The sequence below is a fragment of the Panthera onca genome, chromosome B4 (assembly GCF_046562875.1).
Source record: "Panthera onca isolate mPanOnc1 chromosome B4, mPanOnc1 haplotype 2, whole genome shotgun sequence".
NCBI classification, from domain to species: Eukaryota; Metazoa; Chordata; class Mammalia; order Carnivora; family Felidae; genus Panthera; species Panthera onca.
In genome coordinates, this window is record NC_138345.1 from 54,284,578 (window position 1) to 54,310,827 (window position 26,250).

General features: G+C 47.6%; 1 long non-coding RNA gene across 1 annotated transcript in view; it reads right to left on the reverse strand.

Annotated features, from left to right (window-relative positions):
- Positions 1-26,250, reverse strand: part of LOC145715613 (uncharacterized) — a 338,798-nt gene that overhangs the window by 47,628 nt on the left and 264,920 nt on the right. Inside the window, exons 2-3 of the long non-coding RNA XR_014137941.1 lie at positions 2,561-2,678; positions 1,056-1,311 (exon numbers count right to left, since the gene is read on the reverse strand). This is a non-coding gene — a long non-coding RNA (uncharacterized LOC145715613). The remainder of the gene's footprint in view (positions 1-1,055; positions 1,312-2,560; positions 2,679-26,250) is intronic.

Sequence of the window (26,250 nt, forward strand, 5' to 3'; positions counted from 1 at the left end):
GAGGAGCAAAGAATCAAAGGACTGCACTGTGGTGTCCCCTCCTGCAGGTTCTGCCTTGGGAAGCACCCAGGCTTGGGGCCTGTTGTGTGAGGGAGAAGTGACCCCCCAGAGGGCAAAAGAGGCCCTTCCTCCTGAGGCCCTTCTCAGCATGTTCTGCCCAGGAGAGGTTGGCCAAGTTGAGGTCTCATCTGGGAAGTGGGGAAGTCATACCTTACACTCTGAATATGAAAGACTAAACCAGATCATTTACTGAAGTTCCTTTAGCTTTAAAATACAGAATTCAGTCCATGGAAGGGGTGGGTGAGGGGATAGTCAGGATAAAGGTCTCAAAGCCTTCAGTCTTCCCAATACCCCTCCACACAATCCTGTGTCCCTCTCTGTCTATCTCCTGATCCCCAGGGGTTTCTTCCCCACTTGTCTTGGCCCTGGCAGTACCTCCAGCCATGGTTCACTAACCTGTGCAGTCCAGGCTCAGTCATCCTCATAGCCTCTGAGGATACATCATGCTGATTTCCAATCCAAGTATTTATTCCAGGCCAACAAAGCTGTCTCCTACCTGCCTTATCGTTTGCTCATCCTGTTTCAGAATCAAGAGAGATGTTCTCTTCTTTTCCTCCTCCACCCCATGTCCTGTTGGGTTTGTCCTACAGCCCACTCATAACTCCTTTCCTCCAGGCAGCCTTCCCTGATGAACTAACTTGACTTGATTCTGAATTTCCCCTTGTCCTTTGCACTTGATCTGTGTTGAGTGGGTATCATTGGGTAACTTTGCATATTAGTTGGCAGGGAGGAGACTGTAAGCTCCCCAAGGGCAAGACCACTTATCCCAGTATTTCAGGCAAATGCAGGTTTCATGCTTCCAGTACCAGGCTGGGAAAACTCCCACGAGTACAACTACCTGTTTTTCACAAATGGACAGGAACATTAATCTGGGCTCTAGTGGCCACCAGAAATGTCTCCTTCTGTCACATGCTGCAAAAGTATCTCCTTCACAATGACCTTTCAGAACCATTTTGGAGGAGGGCACATCCTCCACCATGTCTGCCCACATTCACCTTGTATTTAACTGGAAATACTGCTTCCCGGCTGGGTCCTCAACTTATTCTCCAGCCTCAGAGAAAACTTGGCTGTTTTTAAAAATCAGATCCACCCTGAAGGACAAGCATGTGTCTCTGGTGAGGATGGTCAGAGCCATGCTGCAGGCTGTGAAGGCGATCCCCACAGAGGATGCCAGGTGACCAGGCACCTGCAACAGCAGTTGTAAGTGAAGCTCTCGTGAAGAAGATGGTTGTGTGGAACAGGTTCCTTGTACTTAAAACATGAGAGAGAGAAAGTCACCCTAAAAAGCACTCACTGGCCACCTCCCCACCTCCCCAAAGGGTTGTTCCATCCCAGCCCAGCCCCTCTGGGGAGACAAGCACCCTGCTTGCTCCCCACTTTCCCCTCATCTGCTTCTCAACAGACTGTCTCTCCCCCTGCCCCTCTCTCCCTCCTGCAGTGAGAGGCTCCCTCCTTCTCCCTGTGTCTCTGCACACCTGCTTCCATCATATTCCTTCTCTTGCTCTGTCTCCCTCTGTCTTCTGTCCATTTCTCTACTCCCTGTTCCACTCTCAGTTTCTCTCCCTCTGATCTCAGTCATGGCTCTGTCATTTCTTCTCCATCTTAGTCTTTCTCTAACTCACATCTTGTTTCTGTTCTCCCCCCTTCCCCTCTACTGCCCAGAGCAGTCCTGCGGAGGGAGGGGAGTGGGGTCTCCTTCAGCACAAGAGGATTAGGTCATTTTGTATGGAGCTCTGAATTGTTGTGTTCCTGCCACACACACACACACACACACACACACACACACACAGACACACACACCAGCTGAGCCCTTATCCTTTGCAACCTCTACCTGCCCCTTCTCACTGCCTCCCCCTCTGGTCTCCACCTCCTCTTTTCCCTTCTCTGTCTCCCTCTCCCTCCCTTTCTGTGTGCACTTCCCTGGCTGCCTCCTCAGTTCTGGACCTGGGTGCATGGATCTGTCTTTGGATCTGGGTCCATGGCTTTTGGACCCCCTAAGCCTGAGTTGAACTCATGTGTCTCAGGTATCTGTCTCTACTATCTCTGACCTCTGGGTATCTCTGTCATGGATCTATCACTCTATTCTCTGGATGCTCCTCTCTTTCCTCTCTCTTGTCTCTCAGTCTGTCTCCCACTCTCTCTTCTACTATGGACTGTCTCTATTGACTCTATATGCATCTCTTGGACTGCACAGTGCTCATACAGGCTCTGTCTTCTTGTTCCCACTCTGCTGGTCTTTGCTTGAATTTACTGGGCCTTTCTGTCCCTATCAATGTATTGGTGCTCCCAAACCCCATCTCTGCCTCCAACTTCTGCCCTATCGTTCCTGGGGTGGGGTGGCGCTAGGGGCCCAGAGGGGACATGGCAGGCAGCACTTTGTGTGGAAGATGGACAGCTGGCCCATTACAATATAGTGCCGGCTCCAAATGCATCCCTTGCTCCTCACAGAAGATTCTCCAGGACTCCAGATGCTGGTGGCCTCCTTGCCTGCTATACTCACCTGTCAGACCCTGAGGCTTGGCCCTCTCCATCCCCAGTCTGTCCATTAGGAGTTGCTGGAAATTCTGGGAAGTCACTTGAGGTCCCCCTTGGTCAGGTATCTACTTGTCTGGAACATTCTGTCAAAAGAGGTTTCAGGAGATGTGAGAGGACCCACTAGAGGTGCTTTACTGGAGGGGCACATGAGTGTGCAGAACAGAAAGCCTGGGAACTTTGCCTCTGCATCTTGGGCCAGACTGCCCAGGGGCTCCTTGTACCCCTCAGACAGGCCCACATGGTCAACCAGCTCAGGGAGGAGATGCAGCAGGTCTTCAAATACAGGATGGGGAACCAAAAATATGTGTGTCTCTCTTCTATCTCCTCATGGCAACTGTAACCCTCCTTGATCATCCCAGTGATCATGGGACCCCAGCTGAAATCCCAGTCATTCCAGCACCTCCTCCTCAGTCATTTATTTACCTGGTGCCCCTTCCTCCACCTCTACCCCCTGTCCACCCAATGGCACTTGGCCCTTGGGGTGTCTTCCCAAAGACAGGCAGTCACTAATGAGCACTGAGCACTAGAAGGCGAGGGTCAAGGGCAGTGTGGTGGGTGGGAGGGGATTCCAGAGCTAGCAGATAAGGAGTCCTGTCAGCATCTGTCAAATATGCCATATCACTCCCTCCCAATCCATCTCCCTGCTGAGGCTGAGGGACTAAGTTTAGCCACAAACTCACAAAAGCCTAGATGCACAAAGCATGCTCAGCTCCAGACCCATTTTCTCCAGCAATCTCACTACCCGTGCCAGACAGGGTTTGAAAATTCCTGAAGATTCTGGGAAGCTGAGGTTGTAGATGGAACTCAAGGAGAAAGAGAAATTGCTCCCTCTGCTCAATATCTTGATCTCAGCTGCTTGTCTCCACCACACATTACCAAAAGCATAACTTAAAACCTCAGGCAATGGCAAAGAGGGTTAAATCTCAGGAAGACTTTCCAAGCCCTAAAGAGATCGTGAGTGCTCCAGAACCCAGGGGATATGGGGGGGAAATATGAGGTTGGATGACCTTATTAGGATGCAGTGTTGTGCATCCTGATACAAGCAATTTCCATCTAGGGGTCTAGGGAGATAGCTCTGTGAACTTGATGGGAACTTTCCCAGCTTCGACCTGCGAAGACCGTGGCGGCCACAAGAGGGCGGCAGAGAACAGCTCTCCCTGCAGAGCCAGCCCTGGGTGCTGAGATAGGGCTGGACTGCCCAGGCTGGGGGAGTCTGGCTCCAGCAATAACCCATGAATTTCCAAATTTAGGAAACCCTTCCCGCCGCCCTTTCCACTGGCATTCGTTATTCACTTTGGCCCCTGGAATTCCATCACCCATCCATCCCCCTTCCATTTTCCGGGGGCACAGTAGAGACACATAGGTTTTCCTTTAAGATTGTACAGCAGGTGACATCCCAGCTTCCCGAGGTGATGCTTCACAGGATCCAAACTGATAACTAAAGCCAGAACTGGAACCCACGTTTTCTTGCTTGCCAATACAAGGGTCTTCCCATTTTGTGCTGACTGCTGCTCCTAACAGAGAAGCATACTTTATAGGCCCCAGTGGGAAGCCTGCTCACTTCACTTGTGAGCGTGTCAAAGCTGTACCCTTCCCCATGTGATATATTTACACACATGACAATGCACACAGGACTGTTAACCACGGAGCACAGACACGTACACCACAAACACTGTGCTGTGCACACCCTCACCTTCAGCACACACACCCCTCTGCCCCTCAGAGTCCCATGGCCCCTGCCTCTCTCTTCCTATTTCATGAGCTGCAAGAGGAACTTCTCTTCATAATTTGCTCTTTCCTGTGTTAACAAAGCTTCCTCAAAACTGCCTGACAGCGAAGCACTTTCCCATATTGAATCTTAGTCCCTCCCACCATAGCCCTGTACACATGGAGAGGAAGGGCCATCCAGAGTCCTCACCTCTCTCTTCCCAGGGATCCTCTGTCTCAGGCCCTTCACTGCTCCTTGCCCCTTTCATCCCTCTTCTGACCTACTGACTCCTCCTCCAGATCCTTCTTGCTGCCACTGGCCCTTTTTTAACCTCAAAAGCTGGGTCTCCTAGGGAGGTGAGCACTGAAAGGAGAGAGAAGTAAGGATAGAAGGGACAAGGAAAAACCTAACTTCAGACCAGGAGAGGGCTCCGTTCTGTTGCCTTTACCTTCAGCTGGGAACTTCTGGTTTCAGTATGATGACCCCAGTGTTCTGACTAGCCTTACTTCCTCCCCTCTCCTGGGAGCTAAAGAGCTAAAAAATAGGATAGTAACTGGATTGAATGCATTGATTAATTGGAATAGAGACAGTTTGGGGGAGGGGAGCAAATGTGCAAACTTGTGAACTGATGGGATAAATGCATGAAAAAAGGCATGCCACCCCTCTACCTACCCCCTTCCATGTAGCCCTCACACACATGAATTCCCTGCCATTCCCCAATCCAGGACTCCTTCCTTATATAACAAGATGAGAAAAATATGCCAACCTTCCAAAAACCTCATTCCAACTTTCATCCCATAGGGGAAACCTGAAAAGACAGAAGTCTCCTTTTTTTTTTTCCTCACCCCATGTGCCTCCTTGTTCACTGTGCAGTTTCCCACTAGACCTTCTGGTTGCAGCCCCCACACACTTTCCCCAGAATGGAAGAGGCACCAGATATAGCCTCCTCCTGCAAAGGACTGAAACAAATGCCAGTCATGTTAGGGGCCTCTCAAGGTACCCATTATGCTATGAATTCTCAAGTCAAAACCATCTGATGTTTTCAAATGGATGCTAGGCAGCAGGGAAAAAAACTGTAAGACAGCCAATTGGGAGGGAGCAGGAGAAGTCAGTCCTTGTCCTTGTGCTCCCAGCGTCAAGTTCCACTAGGCTGGAGTCCCGTACAGAGCATACCTCTTAACTTAATCAGTAAGGTGGGTAGCAGCAAATGAGGCAAGGGAGAAATGGTACCTCAGAGGGAGGGTGCCTGGACACAGCCCCCCGCCTTGAGTCCATAGAGCCAGGGCTCCTGGCCAAGATGTCTAAGCAGTGGCAGCAGAAACAGAGGGGGGTAGTCAGGAGAATTTGGTGATTCTCAGCCCCCAGTAAAGGGTGCTGTACTTGGTGGGGACGGGGGGAGTAGAGGAGGATGTATCATCATGGGAGCTTATGAGGGACTGGATTTTGGTGCCTGGAGAGAAAAAGGCTTCAAAGGGACTCTGGGTGAGACCAGAAGGACTCAGGCTGACTGAGACAAACACTGCATCCCCTCTTCTCTCCCCAATATACCCACTGTACAGAAGACAATAACAAGGGCCATGATGGAACTCAGCTTCCCCTCCCCCCACCACCTGTGAATCCTGAAGCCCAAGCAGAGAGAGTTCTCCAGGGTGTGAACCACTCTGTTCCATGGTCTTCATCTCCACAGACCCAGTGGGGCAGGAGAGAGGAGGATGGAGGAGAACCTGAGGTAGAACTGCCCTCCCTCAGAACCTTCCTCATAGGGTCCTTCCTCTGGCCTCCTTCCCATATGCAGTTTTTCTGGGTATATGGTGGTTCTCTCCACTTCCAGTGCTCCATGCAGGACTTCAGTTAGACCAGAGAAGTGACTTCCCAGGTCTATGGTTAAAATTAATATCTTAACCATAGCCACACACAGGCTGGAGTAGGGAAGGCTAAGGAACCTAGGTTTTCTGAATAGGCCCAAAGAGCTGAGCATGATGAGATTGTTGGAGAAGTGAATAAAGTATGCCAAAGATTGCCGATGGGGCTAAAACAGACTCTGGTCTCTAGCTTAGAGACCTCTCTTCCGGGTTCTTTTTCCCTTGCTGCGCATGCGAAAACCCCCACAGATATGGAAGCTGATGACTATAAATTACCCTCCCCACTTGCATTTGACGCTCAGATCTTTGGAGAAATGGTCTCCTCTGAGCCTGCTGGTGTTAAATAAATCTCCTATCCACCAAGATCTCTGAGTGCTGCTTGGTTTTTCTGCCAGCATTCCAGACTTGTTCCATAACATATTTGGTTCCCTGACCAGGAAACCCAATCAAACTGGCCCATTGTTGCCACCGGTTTGGAAAAACGGTGAGGCAGTGACAGAGCAAGTGATCGCAGGGGAGAAGGAGCGCTCTGCCTGAATTTCAGCAGTCTCCTACTCGGTCATCTTGGGCCCGCCCCGCTCCATCGTTCCCGCCGGACTCAAAGAGACCTGGTAGGTGAGGACCTGGACCCGACGTTGGAACTGGTAAGGCTGAGGCCCCAAAGAAGGCCCACCCAAAAGGGTGGAAGGGGGACATGATCAATCCCCGGAGGCCTTAATGGTCTCACAGGTAGAAAATGTTATGGGAGGGAATGTAATAGACTCTGGTGTGTGTGTGTGTGTGTGTGTGTGTGTGTGTGTGAATGTGCGGCTCGGCCAGGCTTGCCAGTCAAGTTTGAGTTTGTGGCTCCATGGATGGGCACCCTTAAGGTACCCAAAAGTCTATGGAGTCTGAATGGGCTATACTGTGTCATGGTGAGTGTATAAGGCCTAGGGCGGTATCAGATCAGATTCCGATGGCAAGTCACGAAGCTGAGTCGGCTATGGCCAAACCTCACCTAAAGTTTCCCTCAGGAATGCAACCAGAGGAGTATCTGATTGGTCCTCTCATCTGAGGGGATACCCTCCTTTTGTCTGTCTTTGTGACACCGAACAGGAGAAAGAAATTAATAATGGGACCAAAACAGAGTAAGCCTACGATTTTAGAGGTCATGCTCAAAAATTTTAAAAAGGGATTTTCAGGCAGTTACGGGGTGAAAATGACACCCATGAAGTTAAGGACTTTTTGTGAACTAGAATGGCCCATATTCAATGTAGGATGGCTCCCAGAAGGGACACTAGATGCTTAAATAGTGCAGCAGGTTTGGCTAATAGTCACTGGGAACCCAGGCCACCCTGATCAGTTTCCATACATTGACTCCTGGCTTGAAATTGCCCAAACTCCCCCGCCCTGGGTGCGATTCATCCTTAGCAAACAGCCAAAGGTTTTAGCCACTTTATCCGGAGGCTCACCCAGGGAGCCAAAGAAGTGACCCACTCTTTCTCTAATATTTAAAGGAGATGAAAAAGATATTGTCTTTCTGCCTCCTTATGACTCGTCAAGCTCCCTCCCTCCCCCTCTCCCTGAGCTTGAAAGTCCTCCTCCATCTGTCTCACCACCACCACCACCACCACGGCCACTACCACCGCTGCTGCTGCTGCAGTCGCTGCTACCCATCTCCCTGCCCCTTTTGGACATGGAGAACACTCCCCCACAGGGGCCAGCAGCCAGACTGTGCCCCAGACCCAGACCTAACATTCTCCAAATTCCTGCAAGGGAGACGAGAGAGCCTGAAAGACAGAATGAGGATGGAATAGTTCAGCCCAGATGTTCCATGATGTGTTATCAACCTTTCTCTACAACCAACCTCCTCAGTTGGAAACACAACACTCCATCATACTCTGAAAAGCCAAAGCAATGGTCGACTTGATGGAGTCCCTCTTCCAGACCCACCAACCAACTTGGAAAGATTGTCAACAGTTACTCCGTACTCTGTTTAATACAGAAAAAAGAAGAAGAAGAATGGGAGAAACACAACAATACCTAAAAAGTCATGCACCTCCAGGGATTAATGACTCTGCTGTCTGGGCTCAAGCTGCCACAGCTGAAGAACACCTAACATGGGAATTCACTACAGAAGAAGGACAAGCCCACATCCAATGATACCAGGAAGCCCTTCTTTGGGGAATCCGAGCTAGAGCCAAAAAGCCCATGAACATGACTAAAATATTGTCAGTCACACAGCGCCCTGGAGAGTCTCCTGGAGACTACTATGAAAGATTATGTGAAGCATACCATGTACACACCCCATTTGAGCCCAAGGCACCAGAAAGTCAACAAATGGTAAATACCTCTTTTGTGGCACAGATGCCCCAGATATCAGAAGAAAACTCCAGAAGTTGGCGGGCTTTGCCAGGATGAATATCACTCAGCTGATAGAGGTCACCAGTAAAGTTTTCATTAACAGAGAAGTCGCAGCCAAAAGAGAAGCGGAGAGAAGACTAAAAAAGAAGGCCACCCTTCTCACAGCAGCACTAAAAGAAACAGATGCTGCAAAGATGGGAAGACCCCAACCACCAAAAGGGGGGAAGCCCAGAGCTCCCTTAGCAAAGGACCAATGTGCATACTGAAAAGAGAAGGGACACTGGAAGAATGAACGTTGGAATCAGAAGGGGCCCTCAAAACGCAGCCGATATTGGGAGGAACCTGGAGGCGAGAACCTCATTGGTCTTTCTGGGATAGAATCAGACTGAGGGGGACTGGACTCTTTCTCTCTTGGCCCCCATGAGCCCACGGTCGAAATGAAGATAGGGAGACAGACAATAACTTTCATGGTTGACACAGGAGCTGAATAGTCCATTGTTACTTCCCCGGTGACGGCCTTAAGCCAAAGGACGGCAACCAAAAGGGGCTACTGGGACATGGGCGATACAACAGCCCTTCTGTCAAGCTTGACAATGTGAACTTGGGGGTCACAAGGTCCAGCATGAGTTTCTCTAATTACCTGACTGCCCAATTCCTCTCCTGGACCAGGATCTGCTCTCCAAACTTGGACCCCAGATAACTTTTGAACCCACTGGACACACTAGCCTCCAATTAAACCCAAGACAGAAGGAAACCCTGGTCTTGGTGATTACCCTGCCAAGGGAAGAAGAATGGAGACAAATCTGTGCCAGGGCCTTACCCTGTAGCCCCTCAGAATTTAGGCTTACATTCCCCTCTGTATGGGCTGATGATAACCCACCTGGACTAGCTAGGAGTTAGGCCCCCATCATTGTTGACCTGATCCCTGGAGCCCAACCTCAGAGACAAAGGCAGTACCCCCTTCCACTCGAGGCTAGAATGAGTATATAAGAGCACCTGACCAAGCTCAGAGAAGCAGGTATTCTAATTGAGTGCCAATCGGCTTGGAATACCCCTCTCTTTCCAGTCAAGAAGCCAGGAGGAGGATACTGACAGTACAGGATTTGAGGGGCCGTTAACAAAGTGACTGTTTCCTTACACCCAGTGGTTCTGAACCTGTATAATCTCCTCAGCCAAATTCCTGGGTCAGCCAGATGGTTTACATGCCTTGACCTAAAGGACGCTTTCTTCTGCCTCCACCTGGCTCCTCAAAGTCAACCATTGTGTGCCTTTGAATGGACTGAGCACATTAAAGAGTGCCAGATGCAGCTGACCTGGACACAACCTCCCCTAGGTTTCAAGAACTCTCCCACTCTTTTTTGGGAAGCACTAGCTGCAGACCTCACTGACTTTCTGAGGGAAACCACAGGGTGTGTCCTCCTCCAAAATGTAGATGCCTGCCTCCTTGCCAGCGACACCCAAGAAGACTGCATAAAAGGTACCAAGGCCCTCCGCAGCTCCTGTCATTTTTGGGGTACCAGGCCTCTTGGAAAAAGGCACAGATTTCTCAGCACCAGGTCCGATACTTAGACTTGCTCCTCACATAAGGAACAAGAGAACTAGGACCGGAAAGGAAGAAAGTTATCACCACACTGCCACAGCCCCAAACAAAATGAGGCTTGTGTGAATTTTTAGGGTCCACAGGATTCTGTCACATTTGGATTCCCGGATTCTCAGCCATAGCAAGGCACCTCTATGACCAGTTGGGAGGGCCAGACCGGGAGCCCCTCACATGGACTGAGGAGGCAAGGGCCACTTTCACAGAAATAAAATTTGCTCTGGGACGAGACCCAACCCTGGGTTTGCCTGACATACAAAGGCCCTTTAACCTCTTCATACATGAAAAGGACAAAATAGACCTTGGAGTGCTTACTTAGAGCATGGGGCCTTGGTAATGGCCAGTAGCCTACCTGTCAAAAAAAACTTGAACCTTTGACTGCAGGATGACCACCGTGCCTCAGAGCGCTGGCAGCCACAGTCCTGCTCATCAAGGAGGCAGACAAATTCACACTGGGACAAACACTTAATGTTAAGGTCCCACACACAGTCATGTCCCTCATGAGCACCCAAGGATATTGTTGCCTCTCCAATTCTCGGCTGACACAATACAAAGGCCTTCTCTATGAAAACCCAAGTGTCACTCTCGAAACAGTAAGAACACTAAACCCAGTCACCTTACTTCCCATGGAGGAGGGAGAACCTGACCATGACTGTTCTGAAGTAGTGGATGAAGTCTACACCAGCTGCCCAGAACTCCAAGACCAGGCTATAAGACCTCTCTGACCAAGCCTGGAGATCACCCTGTTCAGAGATGGGAGCAGCTATTTACAAGAGGGCAGCTGAAGAGCAAGATAACCACAACCACTGAAGTTCTGGAAGCCAAGGCCTTGTCGGAAGGATGGTCAGCACAATGAGCTGAACTGTACGCCTTAACCTGAGCCCTCATCCTTAGCAAAGGTAAATGAGTTAACATCTACAATGATTCCTGGTATGCCTTCACTACTGTGCATGTACATGGGGGCATCTATAAAGAAAGAGGCCTCCTTACTGCTGCAGGGAAAACTATCAAAAACAAGGAAGAAATACTAAAGCTTCTTGAGGCCATATGGCTGCCAGACAAGGTAGCTATCCTACACTGTAAAGGACATCAGAAAGGAAATGACACCATAACTCAAGGAAATCACAGAGCTGCCGCCTGTGGTGACCCAGGCAAAGCTCCTACCTACACTATGACTCTTGCCTCCCAGAGGGAAGCCTCCCCGCCCCTGTACACCAATGAAGAAAGAAGTTGGGCCTCAAAAGAAGGGGGCACACTAAGTAAAGAGGGATGGTGGGTCATGCCAAATGGACATATCTTTGTCCCATTGTCTTTGGGAAAACACCTAGTGAATGAATATCAACAACTCACACACCTAGGAAAAACTTCCCTAGAGGCCTTCCTCAAAAAGAACTACTATATTATCCAGCTGCCGGCATTATGCCAAGCTGTCAGTGAACAATGTGTAACATGTGCCAAAAACAATGCTTGGTCTGTCCCACAGCCCCCGCCTGGCACACAAAGGATGGGGGCCACCCCTTTAGAAGACTTAGAGGTGGACTTTACCAACATACAACCAAATAAAGGGTTAAGGTACCTTCTTGTAATAATCTGCACATATTCGGGATGGGTCAAAGCATTCCCGACCAGAATGGAATGAAGTCGCAAGGTGGCCAAAGCTCTTCTATGGGAGATTGTGCCTTGGTTTGGTCTACCCTTAAACCATACACAGTGATAATGGACCCGCATTTGTGGCAGACATTATAGAAACCCTGACAAAGTCCCTCAACATTACCTGGAAACTGCACAATGCTTACTGACCCCAGAGCTCAGGGAAAGTAGAGCGGATGAATCACACCCTCAAGGAAACCCTGGCTAAGTTCCACCAACAGACTAATTTCCCATGGCCAGATTTACTACCACTGGTCCTCATGCATCCCCGATGCATGTCTGGGACACTAGGATTCTCCCCTTTTGTGTTATTATATAGGCACCCCCCCACCATGTTTAGGAAAACTCACAGTAAACCTACACCAGATTGGAGACAAGGGAATAAGGGAACAGCTCCAGACATTGGGGGCAGTCCTAAACAAGTTACAGAGATACATCATAAAGAGGGTCCCAATTTCCTTAGGGACCCTCTTTAACCCCTTTCAGCCAGGAGACTCTCTGTGGGTCAAAGATTGGAAGAAGGAACCTCTTAAACTATGGTGGCCTGGGCCTAATACTGTTATTCTAACAACTCCTACAGCCCTTAAAGTTTCAGGTATCACCCTATGGGTCCATCACTACAGAGTTAAGAAGGCCAACTCAGAAGAACCCACAACCTGGCAAAGTGATACAGATCCAGTCAACCCGCTTAAACTGACCCTCAAAAGGGAAACTGATCCCTGAGAACTCCAGCCCTGCTCCAGCTACACCCCAGAAGCTGGCTGGCCTGCGCATGGCAGAAGCTTGAGGAATCAACACATGAACCTAACCCAGGGGTTTGGATGCAACTCTGCCAGCCCTTGCCCCTTACTGGTGTCATAGCCCTTATCTTACTTCTTACTGTTGGGCTGATAGAGACTGCACCAACAAGCTGGACATGGGACAAAAGATGCATGCTAAGTCTCACATACCTCCTCTGGGTGGGAGGATTGTTAAGTGTTGCCTGTATATTATGATAACCTCTCTCACCCTCACAACTGCTGCTTACCCACTTTGTCCCCAGGATTGTTATATGGCAATAAGGGGGTCAAGGGCGTTCAGCGCCTTCACCTCCCTCCACAAAGATTGCTACAAGGGAAAAACACCCCCTCTCTGTCAATCACCCAGTGTCCCAAGAACTAAGTATTAGGCTGTGGAGATAACACAAAATGTCAGGAACCCATGTCACAACAAGGGCCTCCAGAGAGGGAAGCGAGCTTGCTACACTTACCTTCCTCAAAGGGGATCTCGGATGGGGGAGGGGTGCAAGACAGGGCCTTTAAAAAAGTTATAAAGAATACCCAGGACAGGGTAATACAAGCCATAAAGGTGACCACTACCCTGGCAGCCTACCAGGGTTTGAACTTTTCAACCCTCAATCAGATACCTACCAATTCCCCACTCCAGCATTGGGCCAACACTACTCTACAAGTCCTCCATAAAATAGATAATCACACCCAAACCTGCTGGATGTGCTTGCCCCTCAGCCAGAGGGCTTATTTAGCCACTCCTATGCCTTTGACCTGGGAAGCTCCTGAAAATCTCAAAACCAACACCTCTGTCTTAATTGGACCCCTGGCCACTGGGATCTGTCTCACAAATGCCAACAATCTAATCTGTACAGTCCCTGAAGGTATGAATGGTACCTCTCAATGCAGAAGAAATATAACCTTAAAGAGGAATGCAACACTGTGTTCAACCCCTAGGGTGGTCTATCTGTGTTCTAATTCAGCCTACGGATGCTTAGAGGCCAACTGGACTCAGATATGTTATATTCCATCTTCCTAACCCCAGAGATATCTGTATACACTGAAGATCAGCTCCTAACAGCCTTTAGCCCCAAATCCCGGGCTAAATGGGCAGTACTGCTACCCATTCTGATAGGAGCAGGAATTGAGACAGGAATAGGAGCCAGAATAGGGGGCATAGGTTCATCTGTAGGACTATACCATAGACTATCTCAAGAGCTAAATGAAGACATGGAATGGGTGGCAGATTCTCTGGTAAGCTTACAAAGCCAAATAAACTCTCTGGCGGCAGTGACCCTCCAAAATAGGTGAGCCCTCTACCTCCTCACTTCAGAAAAAGGAGGGACTTGCATATCTGGGGGAGGAGTGTTGCTATTTTGTAAACCAGTCAGGAATACATACAACTAAGGTTAAGAACTCAAGGAAAGAATTCAAGGTAGACAACAGGAAAGTATTAATCAATGGAAAAGATGGGATCTCACAGATTGAGAGTCCTGGCTTCCTGCCTGGTGGGGCCCCTCCTCTCCATAATTTTACTTGTATCCATCGTCCCCTGTATACTGAATACCATGGTACATTTTATTGAAAATACTGTTGCTTACCAAACTACAGCACATATCTTAGCCTTCCAAGAGTACCAACCTGTAAAACTGAAAGGTGATGCCTACTAAAGTTTTTTTGAAAGACATCAAAGGTGGGGGGGGCGGGGAATGTTGGAGAAGTGAATAAAGTATGCCAAAGATGGCCAATGGGGCTAAAACAAACTCTGGTCTCTAGTTTAGAGACCCCTCCTCTGGGTTCTTCTTCCTTTGTTTGCTGCGGGTGCAAAACCCCCCACAGATATGGAAGCTGACGACTATAAATTACCCTCCCCGTTTGCATTTGGCACTCAGATTTTTGGAGAAACGGTCTCTTCTGGAGAAACACCGGTGTTAAATAAATCTCCAAACCACCAAGATCTCCGAGTGCCACTTGGTTATTCTGCCAGCATTCCAGCCTGGTTCCCTAACAAGATCAGGAGGACTGGTGAAGGTGGGGAGAAGCTCACTGGAGGGGGCCTTGAAAAAGTTAGGCAACTCTCAGAAGCAGTGGCATCCAAATACACTTTGGGATTTATTAGGAAGCTCTTCCCAGGTCAGATATCAACTCTGCCTGCCTTAGTTTCAGATTGTTTCTCTTTTAGGATTCTTTTGGGGAAGGAGAATTTGAATAGAAGGTTTGAGACTTGAGGACAGTTTCAATTATCTCTCTCCATCTAGATGGGTTTTGCTACTTGACTTTCCACCCAGGTTTCCACTCCCAGGTTAGTTAGGAATTCAAAGACTCCCTGAGGAAACTTCCTATATCAATTAGCAATTCTGAGACCTGCTCTCTTCCTAAGGCATGCCCGGGTGGGCATCCCCCTCCCCCTTTCCCCTCTCCACTTGAGGATCCCTACCTGCAGTTCTCATCATAGCCACAAGGTGGAAGTCAGTGCACAGATGGGTCCAGAGCTAGGTCCTGTGCCTCAGCAGAGACAGGACCATCCTCCCCCCAGATCTCCCCCACCCATCCTCCTCACCAGGCAGGATGCCAACCCCAAGGTTCTCAGGAAGGAAAGAGCTTGCTGAAAGAACTCAGGCTTTGGGGACAGGTGGTTGTGTGAGGAGGGAATGGAGGAAGGAAAGGGAGGGTGGAAGAAAAGCCTGAGAGAGAAAACAGGTCTGCAGAGACCCAACCAGGAAGCAGGTAGTCAGGTGCAGTGTAAAGCCCAAGTTGAGAAATCATAGTTGGACTGCCTGCTGCTCCCCACACCTGACCCAGCATCCCAGGGGCTCCAGGGCAGCAGCTCCAGAGGTCTGTTAACTGGGTCAGAGGCAACAAGGAAAAAGGAGGATGCAGACCTGGGGGTGAGGCCTAAACCCCAATAAAATACTAGGATACACACAGGGAAGGGTCTGCACTGCCACCTTCCTCCTTGGGATGAGACCCAGTTGGACACCATTATCTCTGCTATTCCCAGAACACAGAGAACAGGGAGGAGCTCAGGCAATTCTCCTGTGCAGTCCTGGCCCTCCTGGTAAATGGAGGGGGACCTGGGTGGAAGATAAAACCAGCCCTGCCTGTGGGGAGGCACAAGTCCATGCCAGGAGAGGAAATCAGAGGGAGGAGCAGGGACAAGGCTCAGGAAAGAGAAGACAGAAGAACAAGAGAAAGCCTGTGAGTACCTAGTAGTGGCTTAGAAAGAAAAAAGGTGGGATCCAGAACCACGAGAATTAATCATGGAAGACTTCCCACAGGAGGAAAGTATGGGGCAATTTTGTAAAGGACTGAGAGGCTAATCTGCAGGAAGAGGAAGAGAGAAGAAGGTTCAAACTGGGGACAGGCTATGAGGCTAGAGCAGGGCAGGGAGGACTAAACACTGCAATGGCTGCCCAGATGGAGCTAAAAGACCAGATCCTGGGAGTCTGGAGGGAAGGCGGGAAGAAGAAGTAGGTGTCAGTGCATGGGAGGCCTAGAAGCCCAGCTGGAAGGCTGGAATGGAGTCACTAGAGGAGGAGGAAGGGGGACAGCATCCCAGTCTAGCTGAAGTCCTTCTCCCCCTCTTCCCATCCCATAAAGCCAAGAGAATGGGAACAGATTCCAGGGTCCTCCAAATGGGGCACAAGCAGGACTCCTAGATCAGGAGTCAGGGGCAGGCTTCCAGAGGCAGCCATCATGTAGCAAGGGACACTGAGTGTTCCCTCCTGCGGGCCCTCTGGCTCCTGTCTGTAAAGTGAGAGTGTTACAAGCAGTGATCTTTGAACTTCCTTCTCTGAATCTGCCCTGATCATGGCCCTCCTGCCCAGGGAAGGTTTGACCCATTTGTGATGCACCAGCTTTACCCCCCATCCTCTCAGTGTGCCTACACTCTAGACCTACTTCCTTATCCAGAGGAAACTACTTCCACGGTTGCAGGTGAGGGTGCTAGGTTCCAATTTCACAAACTCGGCCTGGGCTTGTCCAGCACAAAGTGCAACAAGGGGATTTGAGTTAGACTCAGTAAGAACTTCTCAGCACAAGGGGTCTGAAAGGCTCAGCTTGTATGAAATTCAGTAAGGATGCATATGGCCTTTCCAGAGGCCTCCAAGAGACAAGGACTTGTTTTGTACCTGTCCAGGTAGTACTGACAAGAGAGGGAAGTTTTCAGTGTGAATCTGGTCATCCTATCCTCAGAAGGTGACACACAAAGACTTCTGGGGACTTTATGGCCTCAGGCAGAAAGGGTGGAGCCTAGAGTTAGGAACTGCAGCCTGCTTACATCATTCCCAAATCCTGGGGGTGGAGGTGGGGGAGAGAGTAGGCCTGAACCCTCCACTGTCTGGCCAACCTTCCACCCTGACTCCATATGTTTCTGGCCCTCTCTGGTCAGAGCAGGGCCTCTGAGCTCTTCCGAGCCCTGAGTGGAGGCCTCAGGACCCAGTCTCCACCCAGGCTCAGACCCAGGGCCCTGATGCCATCCCCCTGTGGCTGGCAGGACAGAGACACCCACTGCTCAGGCTACCCAACTCCCCATACCCCAAGCACAGACAGCCTTTCTCTTCTGGCCTCCCACCCAACCCATCCCATACCACAGCCTGAAACCTGCTTGAAATTTGCACAAATCACATCAAGACATCTTCAGCTGTGAGCTTCAGGCTCCCTTGGGACAGCACCCAAACATATACACATGCACACATACACCTGCACACATGCAGATACACACACATATACTCACACTCATACATACACACAGACACATACCCTCAAAATACACACATATACACACCAATATATCACAAACATTCTCATATGCATGCAATACAAAGACACATACTCACAAACTCATACACTTACAGATAGGCATGCACACACAAACTTACACTCTCATACACTCATCAAACACACTTGTGCACACATATACACCACTCTATTCCTTTCTTCTAAGGGTCCAGAGCCCAGTCCTCTAGATTCCAGAGATGTAGAATGTCTGGGAGAAAGCATGGGTCAGTCACGTAGGGTAGAGGGGACTGAAGGGGTGGAAGGAGAGGCAGAGATCACACCCCTCCCCCTGCTGCTTAGGTGGCCTCCTCAGCTCCCATCCAGAGTCAGGCCTCAGCATGAGTGGGAAGTGGCTCTGGAGGTCTTACCCTCACCTTCCTGGGACCTTCCAAGGACCCACAAACACCCTTGCTTTCCCTGCCACAGCCTGTATTCCCTACATTCCTCCCAGGAATGCTTCTGAACTGCTGTCTGTCTTCCCCTTCTCCCAGTGGGACGCTTCTCTAGGCCTCCTTCCTGATAACCCAGAACCCTGACCATCTCTGAGTTTCCATCAGGCATTGCCCCATCCTGATTCCTCCACTTCCCTGCCCTGCCCACCCCTATCCCTCTGACCCCCTGCACTGCCCACCTCCCACTCTGTCCCCTCCCACCTTCACTACCTTCCACCCCACCCAGCTTGCCTCCCTCCCCTCCTGGCTCCACTCCCCAGACAACCCCACCTCCCATGGGCTCCACTCTCCCATTACCTCCATCTCTCCACCTTGCTTCATCCTACCATTTTGCCCCATTTCAAGTCATTTCTACACCTGCCTTTGCACCTTTCACACCCTTCAGAATCTAGGGAGTAGAGCAGGGCTCAGAGCCCAATGAAAGGAATCATGTTTGCCCCTTCTCTCTCTTCATACCCTCCACCTGCTCTCCTCCCTCTCTTCCTGTGGGCAGACCTGTCTTTCCATCAGGAAAGTGATGGGCAGGAGTGCACAGAGGAAGAGGGTGACCAAGGGAAACCTGCCGGGCAATTCAGTCCCACCTGGGGGAAGCCCCTCCCACCGGGGGCGAGCGCCGCCTCTTCCTGAGTAGCCTAGGGGAGCGGGCAGGCCAGCTCTTGGCTCCATCATGACCCAGGTCTGAAGGGACCCTTGGCAGCCCTGGGACTTCAGGAAGGCCTGTTTACCTGGTCACCCCAAAACCACTCCATCTCAGGAGAGGACAGAGGCAAATGGTAACTATTCCCCATAACATTGCCCCACCACCTTCATCTCCACTCCTGCTGGAGAGAGACCCTCCTCTGCTACTAGCCTGGCTTGAGGAGAAAGAGGAACTTGCACAGCCTCTGGGGCTTTTCTTCTCCCAGATCACTGATGTGTAATAGCCACAAAGATGCTGCATAATTGCTCAGTTTTTGTGGGGACGGGACTCCCTCCTCCACATGGAAGCCAAAGATTCCACCAGAGCCTCACCTTGTTTCCTGCCTGTTTGCTCCACGTCATCTCCCTTTCCCCAGCCACACCTTGGTGAACCCCAACACTCCTGGGGATAGGATCACCCTCTATGTGTCCCTTTTCATCCTGCTCCCTTGCTGTATCAGGCCCAGGATTTCTGATTCAGAAAACAAGCAGCTTTGTCTGCTCCTGGGAAGTTCTTCCTCTCCTCTCACTTGAATCTTTCTTGCCGCTGTAAGTAATCATACTGCCTGAAGAAATTGTGGATATATCTCCCCACCTTCCCCTTCTCCCCACTTCTTTAGGGTCTTAATGGTATGTCCCAAAACCTAGGTTCTATATCTCAGCCTTCAGAACAGGCTTCTGGGCTCTGAGATCAACCCAGGGGCTGAAGAGTATGATGATCTGCCTGGGCTGCAAGGAGAAGGCAGTGGTTCATGGGGTGAGAATAGCCCAAGAACCCTTTGGAGCTTGGTGCACACAGCAGGTGTGTAATAAGTGTGACATGGCCCAACGATAGGCTGGACTTAGGGAGGTGAGAGAGGGTAGAGGGGAAGGAATGAGGCTGGACTGGTCTGAAGTGTCTGCTCCCCATTCTCTTCCCTTCCCCTCTGGGTCACCTGGAGAGAATATGCTCTAAGACAGGCCCTGAGCCTGGAGTCCTCCCTTAGCTGAGGGGGGAGATGTGTCCTCCCCTCTACCCACCTCCATCCAGCCCAGCTCAGGACACCAGGACACCCATCCTCAAGAGCCCAGCCTCTGCACTCCAACCCCACCAGCCACACACATCCTCTCTTCAGCCAGGGATCCTAGATCTCTGACTCCTCACCTTGCACATCAGGCTGAATACCCCCATTCTGGGAGAATCTCAGGTGACCTCTTTAAGCTACTTGGGTCCCTCCAGTCCAGTCAGGCTACTAGTCTTTAAGCATTAGTCAGCATCCTTAGCCACATGATTGATTAACTAACTTTCTTTGTATATCTACAGATCATGTATTTTTTTCTAGAAGAGGGTACTGGCATTGGAAGGTGGAGAAGGAGTTTCCTGTGCTGTGTCTGTCTTCAAACCACATTCAGGTTGGCCTGCCTCCTGCTTCCAGGAGCTTCCTGCTTCCAGGAGCTTTGCTTCTGGTTTTCTAAGGATGTAAACAAAGACATTTAAGTCTTCTTACCATCCTTGCTTCTGTCAAAGCTCATTGCTTTCTATTAAGTTGGTTTCACAAATAACCATTGTTTTTAAATCTCAACTCGAGACTCCTTCACTGGTATAATTTTCAATTCTTCTTCTTCCAGGATGGTCTTCTTCTCTTAGTACCTTCCATTACAGGTTCTAGGAGAGAAGGTGATTACATGAGTGGTGTGCATACAAGGGTGGCTGTGTATTAGGCTAGAAAGTAAAAGACAAGAGATGATTGCCTTATGGCTGCTGTTTTTCTTTCTCTGCAAACCTCTTCTGATTGTAGCAGATTTACAGAGGCTTCAAGTATCCCAGTGTGTTAGGCATGATATTCCGGAAAGAAAACTCAATTAGGACCCCTTGCGAAGTAATGAAAATAAATATCAGGGTTTGGTACAAACACACCAAGTAGGGCCAAGGGTGGAAGGTAGCTACTTATATCTTGTTGAACTCTTTCAGAATTTGTGAACACACACACACATGCACACACACACACACACACACACATGCACATGCACACACACACCATAACCAAAAATTCAACTAAATATGCTCATCTTTATAGACCTACCGAGATAAATGTACCCCAATCTTTGGGGCATATTTCTACTCAAATTTAATATAGTAGGCACACACACATAACTCTCAATAAGATGCTTTATGAATATAGTTATTTAGCCTTTTGCCTCTCTAAGTTCCTGACTGCAGGGTGGGACACAGTGATGGTAAATGAGAGAATGTGAGTATGAGCTTCCATGTGTCATTAAGTGTGTCTCTGAGTACATTCTACAAAACAAATAGAAATAGTATTTTAATTATTTACTGTTTCGAATTATCCATTGCCTTTTAATTACCTCTATGTCATCAAGTTACAATGATCATCTGTCCCTTACTGAGCAGTTACTTCATGCAGACTATAGCTCAGGGGTTAGCAGCAGGGACTTTGCTCAAACTTGGTATAAATCTAGCTTCACTTTTAATTTTGCACAAATGGCTTAACCTCTTTGAGCCTTTGTTTCAACTTTTGTAAAATGAGCACAACAATACTCACCTCACACAATTTTTGTATTAAATAGGTATTTATGTAAAGAGTTGGAAGAAAGTATACAGCATAGTACTCAGCGGTGACAGCTCTTATGTTCATTTGTGTGCTTTAGAAATATAAAGAAGTAAAACATAAAAGTGACATTCTTTTTCCTTAAGAGGTTTTTAAATCTCATCAATGACACAAGATAAATACATGGAGAGAGGAAGACCATGGAAGCCTATAGCTCTTATTTAAGGCCTAAAATGCAACTTTTTTCTCCTATATCCAAGCTCCGTTTACAATTTTTAGCAGATTTCAATCTTCTAAGAAGATTGTTTTTATTCTGTCATTCATCACTCCTATGTGTTACCACTTGCATACACCATACGTCCATACCAACCTTTCACTTAACAAGTTGACTGGAGAACCCTTGGGATAAAAAAGATTTTGAGAGTTAATTGTGAGCATTTTCTATTTCTGGGCAGGAGCCTATCTGAGGCATTCCATACCCAAGTGAGACAGCCATGCACACTGCAAGACAGCCTGCACCCTACTATCTTCCTAGGTCACACTCTAATTTCAGAAAAATCTTCCTTCTATTCACTCTCAATCTGTTTTCCTTTAATTTGGCCTGTGTTTATCACTCATTCTGATTAGAGATGAGATACATTAATCCTCAAAACCTTAAGAAAATTCTCAAATTCCCATCTGGTAACATTATACCATTGTCTATCAGTTCAGGTCTCTGGCATTATAGGTCTCATATACTTTGTTATTGATCCATTATGAATCATCAAAAGATCCCTTAAAGAGCATTATTTGGGCTCAACATCACTCATCATCAAGGAAATACAAATCAAAATCACAATGAGACACCAATTTACACCAGTCAGAATGGCTAAAATTAACAACTCAGGGGATGACAGATGTTGGCGAGGATGCAGAGAAAGAGGAACACTTTTGCACTGCTTGTAGGAATGGAAATTGGTGCAGCCACTCTGGAAAATAGTATGGAGGCCCTAAAAAAATTAAAAATAAAAACTACCCTGCAACCCAGCAATTGCACTACTAGGTATTTATCCAAAGGATACAGGTGTGCTGTTTTAAAGGGGCACATGCACCCCAATGTTTATAGAAGCACTATCAACAATAGCCAAAGTATGGAAAGAGCCCAAATGTCCAACAACAGATGGATAAAGATGTAATATATATATATATATATATATATATATATATATATATACAATGAAGTATTACTCAGTAATCAAAAAGAATGAAATCTTGCCATTTGCAACAACATGGTTGGAACTAGAGTGTATTATGCTAAGTGAAATTAGAGAAAGACAAATATCATATGATTTCACTCATTTGTGTAACTTAAGATATAAAACATAATCATAAGGGAAGGGAAGCAAAAATAATATAAAAACAGGGAGGGGGACAAAACATAAGAGACACTTAAATACAGAAACCAAACTGAGGGTTGCTGGAGGGGTTGTGTGTGTGGGATGGGCTAAATGGACAAGAGGCATGAGGGAAAACACTTGTTGGGATGAGCACTGGGTGTTATATGTAGGGGATGAATCATTGGATTCTACTCCTGAAATCATTATTGCACTGTATGCTAACTAACTTGGATGTAAATTTTTAAAGATAAATTAATTTTTAAAAAGTATTATTTGGGTCTCTACCAGGTTATAATCTATTATGCAGTCATCTTGTCTCTCCTTAAAGCTTTGAAAAATGAAAATATCCTAATTTTCAGGACAGATAGTTAAGAACTCCTATTTCAATTACCCCAACCTCCATAGTCTCAATTAGTATCATCAAGTTATCACTCATTTGATTAAGAGACAGTATAACCCTGAAGCAGGGCATGACCTAATATGACCTCCCCAGTCCCTTTCAGGCCATCATATGAAGTAGAGGTAGCAGAATGGGGAGCAGTCCCGGCTCCCACAATGCTTGCCCCAGGGGAGCTCCTGAGGACCAGGCTGACTCTAGTGTGGCCATGGCAGGCATTTTCACAAAGTGGACAGAACGCCAAACCCTGGCACAGTGACTTTTGTGGGAGGCCTGGGGACAGGAGGGCTGCCAGGGCCCATACTTCTCCCTCTTCTCCAAATTCAATTTTCCCAGCTTAGATCCCTTCTCTTGTGTTCCCAATTCCAAAATTTTCAGACCTCCTTAGTGCTCATCTGAGGCCACACACCTATCATGGATCATCTGAGGCCAGTGATTCTCAAACTGAAAGAGCATACAGATCACTTGGGAGCCTGTTAAAAACACAGTTTCTGATTCAGTAGGTCTGGGTTGGGCCTCAGATTCTGCATTTCTAACAAACTCGCAGGTGATACACATGCTGCTGGTCCATGGGCCATTCTTTGAAGAGAAGGATCTAGATGACTGTAGCAGTTACTACAAATGTCTCCCAGGAAGAGTCTATCTGTCCATCTCCTTCTGTCTGTCTCTCCTCCAGATGAAAATGAGAATCAGATCTCATCTTTTCCTGATTCAGGAATCTTGCTCCATGACACAATACACAATACAAACCTGGCTCATAAATTCCCTTCAAATGTGATAACACACATCTGCCACAAGAGTCTCAATCTTTCCTGACTCTTAAAGGTCCATGTAGCCTAGAAGTATTGTCCAATTTCTGTTCCAACTCACCTGTCCCTCTTTTATTTCCCAAATTGCTTCACAGAAATCCTCCTCCAGGAAGTCTCTCTTGACCAATACCTCATTCTCAGTTTTTACTCATACCTTCCCTTCCAAAGTAATGATGCTTCAATCACTTTTCAGTTACTAATTCCTCCAATTTCAGTGCAGTTTTCTCACCATTTGGGCTATAAATTCTCTCTCTCCAATTAATCTTAGATTCTCTCACAAGGTTTTTTTCATCAGTCCCTCAAAGAGCATCCAAAGGAGTTGGTAGGTATATGGGTAATCCTGCCTCTAGCAGGCTTCCCTGGACTGAATTACTCCCTTTTGGGAAGATGATAAATTCCATGAGTAAGAAATTAGCTTTCTATACCTCCCTCCTAAGGCAGGCCATATAGGTAAATATGGCAGAAAAACAGGGGCCTTTGTATGCCAAGCAAAAACTCTGTTTCAAAAAAGATACTTGTTTTGTGCACACTGGACATCTTCAGGTATTGCTTGGAGACAGGTAGCTTAGGTTGGGCCTTCTATCAATTTCAGTATCTAGGTTTCCCCACCAAATCCCATGGGAATAGATGGAGCAGGACTAGGGGAGGACATTTTAGGCATTCTCCTACCCCAGGGCTGTCTTTACCCTGTTGCTCTTTGAATGAATAACACTGCACTTACTTTTGGGTCAACAGGAAGGAGAGAACCTACTCTTTGTCCTGAACAAGACTCTACTCTGATGGAACAGACAGAAAAGTCACCAGAACTCAGGGAGAGCCACATACAGGCAAAACTAGAAGTGCCTGAGCACAGGTCTAGATGTTAAGTACTGATCCAGATACATTTCTAGATATAGTTCTGGATGGAGAGAAAGGCTGTTTCTCAAAGAAGTCTCCCAGAAGATAGTTTTAAAGGAGTAGCACATTGCTAGCCTGAAAGGAAGAAGAAATTTCTATACCATGGAAATGTGTAAGGCTCAATTCAATTTAACATGAATTTATTAAATCCTCATTATATACTTGGTGCCCAGCTGGATTCTCTGGGGGAGTGAACAAAATATACTCCTAATGTATAATCTATGATAAGTGAATAAAATAAAGAAAATTAAGATACAGAGGTATTTTTTCTGTGGTATTGTATTTTTTTTTTTTTTAATTTTTTTTTCAACGTTTTTTATTTATTTTTGGGACAGAGAGAGACAGAGCGTGAACGGGGGAGGGGCAGAGAGAGAGGGAGACACAGAATCAGAAACAGGCTCCAGGCTCCGAGCCATCAGCCCAGAGCCTGACGCGGGGCTCGAACTCACGGACTGCGAGATCGTGACCTGGCTGAAGTCGGACGCTTAACCGACTGCGCCACCCAGGCGCCCCTGTGGTATTGTATTTTTTATTTCCACTTTATTAAGGTATAATTGACATATAAAATTATAAGATATTTAAAGTGTAAATTGTGATGATTTGATATACATATACACTGTGAAATGATTTACCAAGATTCCCCCACTATGAAAGGATTAACAACGATATTTTAATGTAAATGTTTCATTAAATAAAGGTAAGGTTTCAAAGTGCACCTCTGTTTCCCTTGTTTCAACTTTACATGTGAAGATGCTTCAGCTGGAACTTTGGTTTTCAAAGTGATGTCTTTGGACCAGCAGTATCAGCATCACCTGGAAACTTGTTAGAAGTACAAGTTCTGGGCCCCACCCAGACCTGTTGAAATACAAACACCAGGGGCAGAGCCCAGCAATCTCTTGTCACAAGCCCTCCAGGTGAGGTGGCACCTGCTGAAATTTGAACACCACTAAGTATTCCTGGTCTTTCTCCAACCCCCTTCTCTCACTATGACTTTGGTGAGTTGAAGAGACAGCAGTGAACATGCCCATCTCAGCCCTTTCCAATCTTTTGTTGGCTTTCCTTTTTATTCAGCCCCAACCTGTCTAAAGGACACGTGCATTCCAACCTGCTCATACATGAAAATCTAATAAAATCAGATTCGAAAATCTAATAAAATCCCTCCTGTGATGGGAGGCAGGCAGTGTTCAACACTACTCATGATGAGGAGTAAGTCTGTCTAGTGATTCAGGATTTGTAAGCCAATTAGGCTAAGATCTAAAGCTGATGGTTTAATCATCTGTCTCTATGTCTTGATAATCCATTAGTTCCAAACATAGGAATAGAAAAGGGGATATTATTTATTGGACCTCTACAGCTCCAACAATGAGCTGTACTTAAAAGTGGCCAAAGTGAAGGTTCAGAGTGCATGCAATAGAGACCTATTTGGGAGAACAACAGGACACAGCCCCAGAGGAAATCCTAGAATTTTTTAAATGAGTGGAACTTTAGAAATGATCAGTTCTGACTCTCATGTTCAGATAAATAAGCAGAGCACTGAGGGAACTGAGAAGTTTGATCAAGGTCACATTACTAGTTAGTGGTAGAAACAAGACCAAGGACACTTGGCTCTCAGCCATGCACTTTCTGAGCAGGTGGACCCAAGAAGACAACAGTAGATAAATTTTCAAGTCCAATAATTCAGCTATCACTAAGTAGAAGAACAAACCCCAGGGATTTTCAGCAGGGTGGTGAGTTCAAATCCAAAGTCCTTTCTGCTCAGAGGAATGCTCTGGCTCCAATCCACTTATGCAT